This window comes from Nannospalax galili, unplaced genomic scaffold (genome assembly GCF_000622305.1).
Source record: "Nannospalax galili isolate Female #2095 unplaced genomic scaffold, S.galili_v1.0 scaffold45, whole genome shotgun sequence".
In the NCBI taxonomy this organism is placed as follows: domain Eukaryota; kingdom Metazoa; phylum Chordata; class Mammalia; order Rodentia; family Spalacidae; genus Nannospalax; species Nannospalax galili.
The window spans coordinates 5,507,526-5,513,069 of record NW_008355775.1 but is presented as its reverse complement, the minus strand read 5'-3'; the positions used below and the strand labels follow the sequence as shown (position 1 = coordinate 5,513,069).

The following is a 5,544-nucleotide window of genomic DNA, read 5'->3' as shown; positions in this document are numbered from 1 at the left end:
CTCTCTCTCTCTCTCTCTCTCTCTCTCTCTCTCTCTCTCAGCAGAGAGTAAACATTTCTTGATTTATCTTTGTCCTACTGCAATGCTTTGTACTGAAGCAGTCTTGAAGGTAAAGGTGATTCCATATGAACAAGCTGAATGAAATAAGTGGAAATACACCAATGTGGAAATTTCTAGAATTACAGTGGCTAACATATGTCAGTTGCTCAAAAAGAGTTTTCTTAAATAGATGGATGTTGGGGAACTTTTGAATGAGGATATAAGGGGATCCAGGTACTTATTTTGGTATACAAGACTTGTCAAATTATTAGCACATAGATGCCAACCCTTCATACAAATAAACCATATGGCTGGATATGGTTTGAAGTTCTTCTAATATCTGGTACAGAGACAACTTTCTTGTTAGCGTCTCAAATTTGAGTCTTAGCTTTAAAATCTTGCTAACTGGTCACCATGAGTGCATCTGTGAATCTGTCAGCACAATTTATCATTTCTAATTTATCATTTCTAAAGTAGGGGCAACAATGATTATCTCACAGAGTGATTGCAAGAATGAAGTTGTATACAGTATAATGATCTTCTTTAGCTTAGGGGATTCAATAAATATTTCAGGCTCTTAAATAGTATAAGATGGATGGATAGATTGATGGATGGGCCCGGTATTTGCTATTTAAGCAACTATCTTCCCAAGAGAATGCCTTGCCTTGATAACTTTGCCTGTCAGAGAAAGACAATGAAAAGAATTGTTTCCCCAGTCTTCATTTGATTGTTATAGAAGAGCAAGCAGGTGGTGTGGAAATGAGGGAACCCCAAGACGTTACTGTCTTAACTAGGGTTGGTCATGCTCTTCAGCCTAAGGATAGGAAGTATACAAGTTAGTGGTTCTGAAGCTTTTGGGCTCAAGACAAATGCAGCTTAAGGGAGATAGGAGAGCTTTAGAAATCATCATTCTGGACTCAGTAATGAGTAGGGAGAAATGAGGGCTTCAAACATTAATGATAATTGTGGCTCTTTTATAGTATGCCAAGACTGTGCCAAAGGTTCAGCACTCATTTTCTCTTTTAACTTTCAAAATATTCTTCGGCTCAATTTTAATATTGTAACGTGTAAAAAGTAAAAGATTTTAAAAACCTTTACAAAACCATAAAAATTGGAGCAAAAAAAAAGCTGAAATCTAATTGAGTCAAAGTTATTGATTCACACTGAAGATAATAAAAAAGAAAATTTGGTCTGGTACAGTGTGCCACAGTCTTCAGATTAAATTGATAAGTATAAATGTAAATCCATCCTCTAGGTGTGAAAAATGAACTGCAGTACAGGATATAAGAGAGCTAACTCTGGAGTCCTAGTCAACAGCATTAAGAACCAACCAGTGAGCCCCATGCCAGATACATAGTAGAGGCTCAAAAGTATTTGCTGAATGAATAATCTGCCAGATACTGTGATAAAACTATTTTTTTAATTTTTAAAAAAATTCATTGAGAATTTCACACACGCGTGTAAGGTGTTTTGATCAAATCCATGCCCACTCCCTCCTCTCCGGACCCTCCCATATCTCCCTATCACTTTTTCCTGAACAACTTCGTGTGCTATTTTTTTTTTTACTGGGGCATTTTGCTATTCCAACATTCCCCCTCTGAAGAGGTAACCTTAAAATCTTTTAGGGATTAGATAAGAGCTCCCAAATACTTTTGACATTTTTGGCCTTTGGAACAGAGTATGTTGCTAAGAGGCCCAAGGACCTTTTGATTTTTAGCCAAGAAACTGGCTACTTTTCTTTGGGTTCTTTTTACCCGAACTGCCTAGCCAATTCCTACCTCCTATGCTTATCACACCATCATCTGAAGAGTTTACCCAAATTGCCGATAGGGAATCCGGACACAGACTGTTCTAGCTTCTTCCATGCTGAACAGGGACATAGGGTGAGGCAATTGGGGCACTCCTTCAGTGGGCCTATCTAAAAGACTCCCAAATGATACAACTATTTTTTTAAGGCTCCTTATATGTGGCCAGGCAAAGAGGACTAATAGACTCACTGTGCTCTTCCTTGTCCCAGCCACATCTATAATACTGCATCTCATCCTGGACACTGTCAAATTAGAGGCTACCTTGAGAAAAGTAGCACCCATTTGGACCCCATTTTTATCACATCCAAGTTGAAAAGCTAAAGGAACTGGAAAGCTGAAGGAGCCAGACAGAAGACAGAAGAGATATGGAGTTATTTGAAATGAGTTTCCTGCTAAATCTGTCCATAGCTCTGAAGAGTAAAATTAGAATACACTGGTAAAAGTCAGGGTCAAACAGATATTGGCTCTCTATTAGGAAAATCATGGTGAGACATTCAGAAGTGACAAGGGTTTCTCTGTAAAGCACTGAATTCCTAGTTATCGGAAATGTGCTGGTATAGAGGCTGTGCTTTTATTTAAGGGAATTTTAAAGAGAGATATTAAGCTGGATGACATACAATGCTAATACCCTGTGATACTACGAAGGCTAGAAAGGTTCCAAGGATGCTGAAGAAATCGCTTTTCAACTCTCATATAACATGACCTTTGCATCTTGTGCCCTCACAACTTCGTCACTGACCACACAGTTTGTGTGCTATGATGAGTCTCATAATTTTTCAAAATATAAAGCCCTCTTCAGATTCAGATGTTTACTATAAATTCTGTGCTTTCTTTTGCTGGTTAGTTTCTTTGTGATAGGAAATAAATGGATCTCTCTCTCTCTCTCTCTCTCTCTCTTTCTCTCTCTCTCTCTCTCTGTAAACTTTACACATGTCCAAACTGTTACAAGAAAGTTTTAAAGAAGCTGAATTTACCAGAGCAAGGAGTCACCCAGAATATTATCACAAAAAGAAAATTTTTTACAGGTTTACTTTTTGTATACAATTCCAAAGTATTGAAGTTACCATAACTAGTATATAGGCCATAAAAGTAAATAAGAAAAGGTAAACCAAGAAGGCATTTTTAAATGTACACTGACTTTTAAAGGCAAGCAAAGTTAGCAATGATGATTTTCGTCAGAGATTTAAAAAAAGAGGGGGCTGGAGAGATGGAACAGCAGTTAAGAGCACTGACTAGTCTTGCAGAGTTCCTAGCACCCATATGGTGACTAACAACTAACCAATACTTTAGTTCTAAGGGATCCAATGCCCTCTTCTGACCTCCACAGGCACAGCATACATGCAAGCAAAACACTCACACACATATAAATAAATAAATACGCCAAAGAGTAAAGTCATTTGCCAAAGAGTAAAGTCAAAGCAGAATGCTTTGAGCACCGGCTGGCTAGGTCACTTTCAGTTCCTTTGCCCAAGCAAAGAAAATACCATCATTTCTAGTTTTGTAAAATAGTACCCTGCTTCATTACTTTAAAAGTCAACATTCTGTAACACATCCGAATACCAGGTCTATTATTCCAAAAGCACTTTTTGAAAATTCCTTCCCCAAATAGCAGAACTTCAAATCTTCCTTGCTTGGGTTTGGGTTTGTAGGCTTTGGTTTAGTTTGGCTTGGTGGTTTTTTTGTTTGTTTGTTTTCCATTACCTACCATTGTGATAGCATTTAGTCAGCAATTTGGTTCCTGTGTCACCTAATACACAGACAAGCAAATGTAGTTTCTGGATAGTGCCATAGAACCAGGCCCCAAGTTGTCAAGGACATAAACAGGCTAAGTTTAGGGGGAAAGTGCCATATAAACAAACCATAGCCATGAGGCTGGAGAGATGGCTCAGCGGTTAAGAACACTGATTATTCTTGCAGAAAACCCAGGTTTGAATCCCAGCACCCAACATGGCAGCTAACAACTGTCTGTTAACATGGCAGTTAACAACTGTCTCCAGTCCCAGGGGATCCGACAGCCTCTTCTGACTTCCATGGGCATTGCTGGACATGGGTGCACTTATCTACATGCAGGCAATACATGTACACACATTTAAAAAACAAAAAGAAATAAAATTAAAAAAAAAAAAACACAAACCATCAACCATAGCCAGTACCTCTAATCTTAAAAAAAAAAAAAAAAAAGATATAATTGTGGGTACCAAAAATAATTGCACGATTACTTTCAGATGCTATGAGAAAATTGGGAGGAAACAGAGTTGGCAGTGTGGAGAGAACTAAGATCATGAGCATGCCCTCAATACGCTGATCAGAAACCACTAGGGAACTATTCAGCTGCTCTTCTGTGTGCTTGCTTTGAAAATGCAGGAACTGGATCACAACAATCCCATAGGAAGCTCAGTCTGCCAGTTCCAAAACTCTATGCAAAAGTGACCTACTGTGGGAAGGTGAGCCAGGGATCTAGCAGAGGAGCCCTGACAGGCATCAGATAGAGGCAGAAAGGCCGCTTGCACAGGCATCTGTGAGTGTCCTTCCAGGCCAGCCTGGCTGTGCTGTTTGTGTTAGGCCACAAGATTAGGGCAACACCCAGGCCAATTTGCTGGTGGTGGGAAGATGCTGCGCATGCGAAACTGACCTCACTGCAGCTGGAGAAACAGAATTGACCCAGGGAGTTTTCCTGAGCATGGTGCTCCCTGGGGTGCTGACCCCACAAAGGTGTGGTATTCAGGGGTCAGTGGCTGGCTTCTGGCTCCAGGATGGAGGGCCAGAAAAATGGTCTTTCTCCCTCTGTGGTTTTTAGCTCTCTCTCTCTCTCTCTCTCTCTCTCTCTCTCTCTCTCTCTCTCTCTCTCTCTGTGTGTGTGTGTGTGTGTGTGTGTGTGTGTGTGTGTGTGTTGCTTCTGGGAGGGTCAGGGAAGCTCCCACTCAGCAGGCTGCAGGGTCCCAGGCCCAGAGCCCTAGGTCTTTTCTGCATCTCTAAGACCTATGAGAACATGTTGACTTTCCCTGAGCAGGCAGCTGTCTGCCCTCTGGGGTAGGCTTATAGCTCTGAGGATATAATAATTGTAGAGGCAGTGAAGTAAAGAATTGCAATAAAAGAGAAAAATGAAAAATGGAAACCATAAGAGAAAGCAGAATTATTGGATCAAGTATGAAGAATAGTAAATGTCAAGACACTTGATAATTTTTCTAACAGATACTGTAAAGATGGACGTTTCCATGATCCTTGCCCCCACCAAACACACACACACACACACACACACACACACACACACACACAAACACACACGGACACTTTTTCCCTTTGCCACAGTCCTAGGAGCATGAGGGAACTTGTCATTTGAAGGGATTAGTTGCAATGGCACACAAAAAAGTGGAAGTACAGAACTCCCTCTCATGAGACATGCACACACCAGTAGGATTGGTTTGCTGCATGGAATAAGATTGAATTGCCACTCTGTCAACTTTTATTTTCTATGTGGAAAGCTTTCAATGCAATGGCTTGATTATTCTTTGAAAGTTCACATGCATATCATTTACTCTGCTAGGCGCTATATAAAATTCATCTCAGCTATGAAAACAAGCCATGGCCCACATGCCCAAGGAAGGACTGTTAAAAGTGGCATTGTGCCCAAGAATAGGTTTCCTTTGAAATTCAAAGAAATCTTAGTTTGGGGGAGGGGAATCAAGAGTATTTGCTT

General features: G+C 40.3%; 1 protein-coding gene across 1 annotated transcript in view; it reads left to right on the top strand.

The window, feature by feature from the left end:
* Positions 1 to 5,544, top strand: part of Thbs4 (thrombospondin 4) — a 51,797-nt gene that overhangs the window by 11,208 nt on the left and 35,045 nt on the right. The window lies entirely within an intron of this gene.